The sequence below is a fragment of the Tenrec ecaudatus genome, chromosome 9 (genome assembly GCF_050624435.1).
Source record: "Tenrec ecaudatus isolate mTenEca1 chromosome 9, mTenEca1.hap1, whole genome shotgun sequence".
NCBI classification, from domain to species: Eukaryota; Metazoa; Chordata; class Mammalia; order Afrosoricida; family Tenrecidae; genus Tenrec; species Tenrec ecaudatus.
Genome location: NC_134538.1, coordinates 18,750,716 through 18,759,858, shown reverse-complemented (window position 1 = coordinate 18,759,858; position 9,143 = coordinate 18,750,716). Strand labels below are relative to the sequence as shown.

The 9,143-nt window shown below is 47.5% G+C and overlaps 1 pseudogene; it reads left to right on the top strand.

Annotated features, from left to right (window-relative positions):
- The first annotated feature begins 422 nt into the window (after positions 1 to 422).
- On the top strand, positions 423 to 7,756 carry LOC142457121 (targeting protein for Xklp2 pseudogene; annotated as a pseudogene).
- Positions 7,757 to 9,143: the final 1,387 nt, after the last annotated feature.

The window sequence follows — 9,143 nt, the reverse complement described above, 5'->3', positions numbered from 1 at the left end:
TTGTCAAGGACAGAAGGAGTGGATTCTAGAGATGAAATAAGATGCGAGGGTTTGTAAGGATGTCTGCCTGGGGTGGAGCCTGGGGGTGGCGGAGTTGGGAGGGTGAGGGGAATTGAGAGTAAAGAATGAAGAATGGAGGGGATGGAGCACTGGAACTGAAGGTGACTAAACAAGCCATTTGAAAGGCAATTTAATCGTGGTGAGAAAATACACAATGTGGTGAAATCAGTTGAGATAATGTGGCAGTCCTTTTTGAGATGATTGAAGTACTGAATTGTGGGAATGTGTGGGATCTGTGACTTTAATGGACCAAAAAGTGTTCAAAAAGGAAAGAAGATTTCCATCGTGAAAACTATCTAACTAAATAAACTATGCATGAAAGATTCAACTAAAACAAATAAACCCCAAACGAGGTAGTGCCGATGTGTTCAATCCCTTTCTTTGGGAAGACAACAGATGTGGACCTGAAAAGGGCCTTGGGTTTTGCGCATGTGAGGCTGAAGGACAATTTCCTTGGAGCTGGTGTAGTGGGCGGCGGCCTAGGTGCCTTCGGCCATGGCCTGCTTGGCCAGCTGTTCAGGCAGCAGCAGGCGCAAGGTCGCCTGGATGCCCCGGGCCGTGATGTTTCAGCGCTGCTTGCAAAGTGCCAGTTGAGATGCCTTGCGGCCGATATGCCCGAGGGTGTCATTGATCAACGAGTTCATGACGCACATCTCCCTGGAAGAGATGCTGGTGTCCCTGTGGACCTGCTTGAGCACCTTGTGCACATAGAGGGAGTAGGTCTCCTTGCTGCTTCTCTGGTATTAATTATTGTGCTTCCTCTGAGCCTTTGCTGCAGCCTCTTTGGAGCCCCTCCCTTGGCAGGCAGGAACTTCGCAGCTTCAGGTGGGTTGTTTGACTAGGACGCTGCACCTGGAAAAAGGTAACGCAGGTGTTCTAAGGCGAGCTCAGGGCAGACAGAAACCTCTTGTGGTTGTGAAGCAGAAGGGCTTAAGCTCTCTGGATCTTGATTTTCGTAGGAATACAGACCGTGAAAGGGGAACCTCACCATCCTTCTGACCTTTGGGGTTTTAAGCAGGAAGTGTTGGAAAAGTTATCACAGGGATAACTGGCTTGTGGTGTCCACGCATTCATAGAGACCTCACTTTTTAATCCTTCAAAGTCGGAATGATTTGATAAGATCTTCCTGGAAAGATGGGGATGGAGGGGTGAGGGGCTGTGGTAGAGGAGAGAGTTGGGAGGACAGAGGAGAGGCAGAAAGAGAGAGGGAGTGATTAGAGCAGCTGCCACTCTCCCTGATGGTCCCTATCCCGGAGCCCTGGCCGCGCCCTGATAGACAAGGTGGGTAAATCTGCCACTGTGCAGGGACTTGGTTATTTTCCAGTGCACCCACTTAAAAAGACTAAAAAGTGAAGTCTTTCAAGAGTTCATTTTACTTGTCCCCATAATTAAATTAAATAGCATATTGCATTTGGGGAGTCTACTGTGGAAGATCTCTTTAGAGTGCTAATTATAGAGCCGTCACCTTGAGGAATGAGGGCAACTGACAGAAGCCACAGCAGTTTCAATGGTATTCACCTGAAAAAGTGTGACCATATTTTAGAAAAAGCAAAGAACACTTCATACCTTTGGATGATGGATACTTAATCTGTAGTAGATTTCTGTGTGGGAACTAGCGCTGCCAGAATTCTGTGGAAGTGAGCACGAGATGAAGTGGGCCCTCACGGGGTGCTCAGGACCCACAGATCACAGGATACAACCTAAGAGCAGGTGCAGATAGACAGTTTCAGGCATGGTTTCCTGTTGTGGTGTGGGGATGCTTCTCCATCTCAGTTTTTCCAAAGGATTTCTTGCATTTTTATGGCTCCTGCTCTTCTACAAGTGATATCTATGAAGCAAACAATTGTAACAGGAGAAACTATTGTCTCATGCAGAGAAGGTAGCCTGTCTTATATGATAGAGAAATGACTCCACCTGAAATTCCAAACACTAGTGTTTGATGAATCTCACGAAACCTGGGAATCTTTCCTAAAGTCACTGAGTGCAGCTCGAGGCTCTGGGTGGTGAAAACCGTTTAGCGCTAGAATACTAGATGAAAGTTAGAGTACAGTTCTGTTGACCTGCTTCTGAAATACCAGACTCACTGTGGAGATCTCAGTGGCTTACTACAAGTAGGACACTCTGAGGGTTTCAGGTCGAAGTCAGATGGGTCTGGTTCAGGATGAGTAGCATGTCAGGGCAGAATGATGTTCATATCTGACCCTCTGTCCTCTCACACAGAAGTGTCCCACCTGGAGCCAACTATGACCTGGCAGTGCTTTTCCCCGAGTCTGTTTTCTTTTTCTCGTTCAGCACTGGTTCATGGTTCATGCTCTGAATGTAAACACGTTCGTATTATCAAGATATCTATTTTTAAGTGATGCTATTTTGAGCTGTCCCTGATGCAAACAGCCAGATCAATTAAGTTTGTTTCAGTTTGCATTGTTGTTGTTAGTTGCCATCGAGTGGCCTCTGTGCAACCAAACAAAGCACTGCCTGGCCCTGGGCCATCGTCACCATCAGTGCTTGAGTCTGTGTGGCAGCTACTGAGAGCTTACACTTCACTACCATCTACTTCACCAGTCATCATGCCGTACCCAAGGACTGGCCCCTCTGGAATATTTAGGGATCTTTATCTGTAAGTTTCTGATCACAATGTCCTGAGCATTCTGGGGACCTTAACTGTAAGTTTCTGGTCCTTACCTCCTCTAGCCTCTTTGTGGTTCAACAAATGTTACTAAGTTTTGATTTTCCTCAGCATTTGAGCCAATTATAGGAAGTATTCCACTCCATTTAAAAAAATTTTTTATTTTAAGATAATTTTATTGGGGGCTCTTACAATTCTTGTTATAATCCATACATCAATTGTATCAGACATATTAGTACATATATTGCCATCATTCTTTTCTTATTTTTTACATTTTATTAGGGACTCATACAACTCTTATCACAATCCATACATATACATACATCAATTGTATACAGCACATCCATACATTCTTTGCCCTAATCATTTTCAAAGCATTTGCTCTCCACTTACGCCCTATGCATCAGGTCCTCTTTTTTTCCCTCCCTCCCCACTGCTCCCTCCCTCACGAGCCCTTGATAATTTATAGATTGTTATTTTGTCATATCTTGCCCTATCCGGAGTCTCCCTTTCCCGCTTTCTCTGCTGTCTGTCTCCCAGAGAGGAGGTCACACGTGGATCCTTGTAATCAGTCTCCCCTTTCCAACCCACTCACCCTCTACTGTACCAGTATAGCCCCTCAAAGCCCTGGTCCTGAGCATCATCCACCCCAGACTCCCCGTGCTTCCAGCTCCCACATGCACCAGGGCACAACTTCTGCCCCATCCAGTCCCGCAAGGTAGAATTCGATCATGGTAGTTGGGGGGAGGAAGCATCCTGGATCTGAGGGAAAGCTGTGTTCTTCATCGGTACTACATCACACTTTGACTGACCCATCTCCACTACTAAACCCCTCTATGAGGTGATCTCTAGTGGCCGACAAATGGGTTTTGGGTCTTCACTCTGCACTTCCCCCTTCATTCACTATGGTGTGTGTGTGTGTGTGTGTGTGTGTATAATTTATATATATATATATAATTTATATATATATATATATATATTATATTATATAATTTTTATATATATAATTTTTTGTGTGCAAGATGGCTTATACCTGGTCCTTTTGGCAGCTCGTGATCACACAGGCAGGTGTACTTCTTCCATGTGGACTTTATTGCTACTGAGCTAGATGGCCGCTTGTTCACCGTCAAGCCTTTAAGACCCCAGACACTATCTCTTTTGATAGCCGGGCACCATCAGCTTTCTTCGCCACATTTGCTTATGCACCGGTTTGTCTTCAGTGATCGTATCATGGAGGTGTGCAGTCAATGATATGATTTTTTGTTTTTTGATGCCTGATAACTGATCCCTTTGGGACCAAGTGATCACACAGGCTGGTGTGTTCTTCCATGTGGGCTTTGTTGCTTCTGAGCTAGATGGCTGCTTGTTTATCTTCAAGCCTTTAAGACCCCAGACACTATCTCTTTTGATAGCCGGGCACCATCAGTTTTCTTCGCCACATTTGCTTATGCACCGGTTTGTCTTCAGTGATCGTATCATGGAGGTGTGCAGTCAATGATATGATTTTTTGTTTTTTGATGCCTGATAACTGATCCCTTTGGGACCAAGTGATCACACAGGCTGGTGTGTTCTTCCATGTGGGCTTTGTTGCTTCTGAGCTAGATGGCTGCTTGTTTATCTTCAAGCCTTTAAGACCCCAGACACTATCTCTTTTGATAGCCGGGCACCATCAGCTTTCTTCACCACATTTATTTGTTCACCCGCTTTGGCTTCAGCAGTTGTGTTGGGAGGGTGAGCATCGTAGAGTGCCAATTTAATTAAAGAAAGTATTAATGCATTGAGGGAGTGCTTGAGGAGAGGCCCAAGGTCCTTCTGCCACCTTAATACTAAACCTAAAAAGTTAGACACATAGATCTATTTCCCCATCCTCATATATATATATTTGCATGTACATGTCTTTGTCTAGACCTCTATAAATGCCCTTGACTCCGAGCTCTTTCCTCCATCTCCCTTGACTTTCTTCCTGCCCTACTACCATGATCCGTCCCCACTTGGGTTACAGTTATACCTCTTCTTTAAGTAACCTTACCCTTGATCATTCCCTACCAGGCCTGCCACTCCTCCTTCACAACCATTTTGGGTCCCATGTTGTTCCCTTGTCCCTGTGTTTGTTAACACCACTTCCTTACCCGCCCCCCACCACTTCCCCCTATCCCAATTCCGCCCGGAACCGTCGGTCCCGTTGTTTTTCCTCCAGATAGTTCATCCAGCCTGTATTATTTAGACAGATCTGTGGAGACAATAACATGCACAAAAACAAGACAGAGGAACACAAAGCAACAGTATACAACAAAACAGTCACAACAAACCACTGGCAAAGAACAAAACAAAACACATCACGAAAGAAAAGCTTGTATTTAGTTCAAGGGTCGTTTGTTGGCCCTTAGGAGTGTTTTCCAGTCCAGTCTGTCGGGGTACCACGCCCTGGCCCCAAAGTCCTCTTTCAGCATTCCCTGGGGACCTTGCCACTCCATTCCCTTGCTGTTCCGCTGCACTCCCCCAGTGCTTTGCCTTGGCGTGGTGGGAAGAGGTCAGGTGCAATTCCCATACTATGTCTCCGGTGCCGTCCCCTGTATCGCCCTTGGTCACTATGGGGCATCATGTCTCATAGTGGGGCCAGCCATGTTGTTCTCTCGGTGGACTGGCTGCTCTAATCAGGAACATCATCCTCACAGCCTGGTGGGCCAGGCTGTGTTCCACTCTCTCCTCCTCCCCCTTCATCTGCTCCCGTGTGCTCTGATCAGATATGTCCATCTCCTGGAGCCGCAGAATCAATGTCGTCCTTTGAAACAAATTCTTCTCGCATGAGGGGCAGAAATCCACTTCATTTTTATTGCTGGGGCCAGCCGCCCAGACCTCTCCACTGGTTCCCTACTCCACGCCGGGATATTGCATTCACACCTTGCGACACTGGGTTGAAGTCTGGTCTCACTTACCCCGTGGAGATATAAACAATACCCTCCCCTACCCACCCCACTTCTTGTATGACTTTTAAGTACAAAATGGCTTTGCTGAGGCTATGTCCCACAACAGCGGTGCCTCTCCCCAAGACTCTGTCCGCCTCTTCAGCTGAAAGGTGAGCCCGGGTCTGTTGCTTCTGCTGAACTCCCTCTAGACTGGACCAGTGTCTGTTCTTGGTGCAAAATCTCTTGCTGGGTCTATGACAAAGACGTCTTCGCTGGCTTTTAAAATAGTGATGGTGGCACTTTTTCCTTACACCTTGTTTATATTTTTACCCAGGCCCATCCTCAGAAGAGATCTCCCTGGCTCTCTGCTCAGAAGGATATGGAACAGAAGCATTGTGTCAATCTGAATGCCAAGCGGTGTGCCACTTCTGTCATCACAACTGAAATTCCAACCTCTGAATAAATGAAAGCTTCTAGCAACAACAAGAAGCCAGTGGAAGACAGTCGTGCTCAGCCAGTGACTCCAGAGAGAGCCAAGAGCGGACTCATTGTGCCGTGTACGCTTCATGTCAGGCAGAAGGGTCTAGAAAGCACCGAGGAGCAAGAATTGGAAAAGCGAATGGAAATGCAGCAGGAAGGTGTGGGAGTGCAAAAAAAAGTTGAAGAATTCAAGAACTTTACTCCTGCAGCAGCAGGCCAACCTGGGAAGAAGTCAGCCAGCCAGGTAACCAAGTCTGTGGACTTTGACTTCTGCACCTATGAGAGAATCAAACCACCCAAGAGGCAGGAGTACAAGGAAGTGAACTTCACAGCTGAACTGCGGAAGTATCCTCCCTCTTCTGCCCGAGTGACTAAGGGATTCACTATTATCAGGCCTTTCAACCTGTCCCAAGGAAAGGAAAGAACATTCAAAGAAGCAACTTCTACATATGTGCCCCTTGCACAGCAGATTGAGGCCTTCCATAAACAAACCCCGGACAGATATCGCTGGAGGAGCAAGAAGAATGAAATGAACCTGTTACCATTCACATCTTCAGAGGTCAAGATCAGCAGAGACCCACATTCTCCCATGCTACAAACCAAACAGCACACGGAGCCGGTGGTCTACGGAAGTGCAACAGACCAGGAGGCTGAGCTGCTACAGAAAATGCAGCAATGCACATTCAGAGCCCAGGAGCTTGATCCCAGAATTCCTGAAGATGGGCCCATGTTGCCCAAGAAACCACCTATGAAGCCACCCACTCACTCCATCGGGGTTGATTTGGTAACGAAGAAAAGAATTCCGGAGAAAGAGCCCAGGAAGAAATCAGAGGAAGGGCACTTTGAGTTTCATTCCAGACCCTGCCCTACCAAGATTCTGCAAGAGGTTGTGGGTGTGCCAGAAAAGAAGGAACTTCCGCTTACCATCCCTAAGTCCCCGGCCTTCTCTCTGAAGAGCAGAGTTCGAGTGCTCACCAAAGAAGAAGAGGAAGAGGCGGCGGCGGTGGTGATAAAGGCTCAACCAGGGCCATATTATGGAAGGCCTTTCAAGGCCCAGATCCCAGGAGCAAGAACTGTCAAAGTGTGCCCTTTCTCCTTTGACTCTCGGGACAAGGAGCGCCAGCTGCAGAAGGAGAGGAAAATAAAAGAACTGCAGACGTGGAAGATGCCCGAGTTCAAAGCACGTCCTCTGCCCCATTTTGACAGCGTGGACCTGCCAGAGAAGAAGGCGAAAGCAGCGACCCAGATTGAGCCTTTCTGCTTTGAGACTGACAGAAGGGGGGCTCTGAGGATGCAGGCTAGGAAGCACAAGCTGGAGGAAGAACTAAAACAGCAGAAGGAAGCAGCTAGCTTCCAGGCCCGACCAAACACCACCGTCTCCCAGGAGCCCTTTATTGCTGAGCAAGAGAAGAAAAACACAGCTGTCCTGGAACCTTTTCAGCTGGCCACAGAGAAGAGAGCCCAGGAGCACTGGGAGCTGGAAAGGAAAATTGCTGAGCTGGATGCCCAAAATGCCCAGTGCTTAGAGGAGTTGCGGCAGCGAGAGGAGCTGGTCAAGCTATGGAAGGAGTATTCCACAAGGCCGCAATCTATAGGCAACTATCAGGCTGTGGAGGTCAAGTCAAGTGACCAGCCTCTGACCATGCCCGTATCTCCCAAGTCCTCTGCCCAACTCCACTGGTAAGCTCAGTGGGGAGTGAGGTGCCACCTGGGACCAGGAGCTGCTCTGCACTTCTGCCAAGAGCCTTTGTTCACTGCCAAGGGCATGGGCATGGCAAAGACATTGTTAGCTACTCTGGCCTGACAGTGCTCACTTATCTAGGACTGACTGTTTCATGGGTTCCTTAAAGCCCGCCTTGGCTGTAATAAAATTTGCAGTCTCTGACTGGAATGGAGTTACAAAAGAATATGTCCTATTTTAAAAAAAAAATTCACTATGAAAATAAAGATCGTTAAGTGCCAAAAAATCATTCTCACTTGATTTCCTTTCTATTTTTTATTGTTTCCATTGAGTTTGCCGGTTTATCAAGCACAGAAGGAGTGGATTCTAGAGATGAAATAGATGTGAGGGTTTGTAAGGATGTCTGTGTGGGGTGGAGCCAGCGGGGCTGGCGGAGTTGGGAGGGTGAGGGAACTTGGAATAAAGAATGAAGGATGGAGGGGACGGAGCACTAGAACTGAAGGTGACTACACAAGCCATTTGAAAGGCAATTTAATCGTGGTGAGAAAATACATAATGTGGTGAAATCAATTGAGGTAATGTGGCAGTTCTTTTTGAGATGATTGAACTACTGAATTGAGGAAATGTGTGGGATTTGTAGCTTTAATGGGCTAAAAAATGTTCCAAAGGAAAGAAGATTTCCATCATGAAAACTCTCTAACTAAATAAACTATGCATGAAAGATTCAACCAAACCAAAACAGACAAACCACAAACGAGGTAATGCCGATGCGTTCAATCCCTTTCTTTGGGAAGACCACAGATGTGGACCTGAAAAGGGCCTTGGGTTTGAGCGCGGTGAGGCTGAAGGACAATTTCCTTGGAACTGGTGTAGTGGGCAGCGGCCTTGGTGCCCTGGGCTATGGCCCGCTTGGCCAGCTGTCCAGGCAGCAGCAGGCGCAAGGTTGCCTGGATGTCTCAGTCTGTGATGTTTCAGCGCTGCTTGGAAAGTGCCAGTTGAGATGCCTTGCGGCCGATGTGCCCGAGGGCGTCATTGATCAACAAGTTCATGACCGACATCTCCCTGGAAGAGACGCTGGTGTCCCTGTGGACCTGCTTGAGCACCTTGAGCACATACAGGGAGTAGGTCTCCTTGCTTCTCTGGTATTAATTATTGTGCATCCTCTTAGCCTTAGCTGCAGCCTCCTTGGGGCCCCTCCCTTGGCAGGCAGGACCTTCGCAGCTTCAGGTGGGTTGTTTCACTGGGACGGTGCACCTGGAAAAGGTAACGCAGGTGTCCTAAGGCGAGCTCAAGGCAGACAGAAACCTCTTTTGGTTGTGGAGCAGAAGGGCGCAAGCTCAATGGATCTTGATTTTCAGTAGGAATACAGACCGTGAAAGGGGAACCTCAC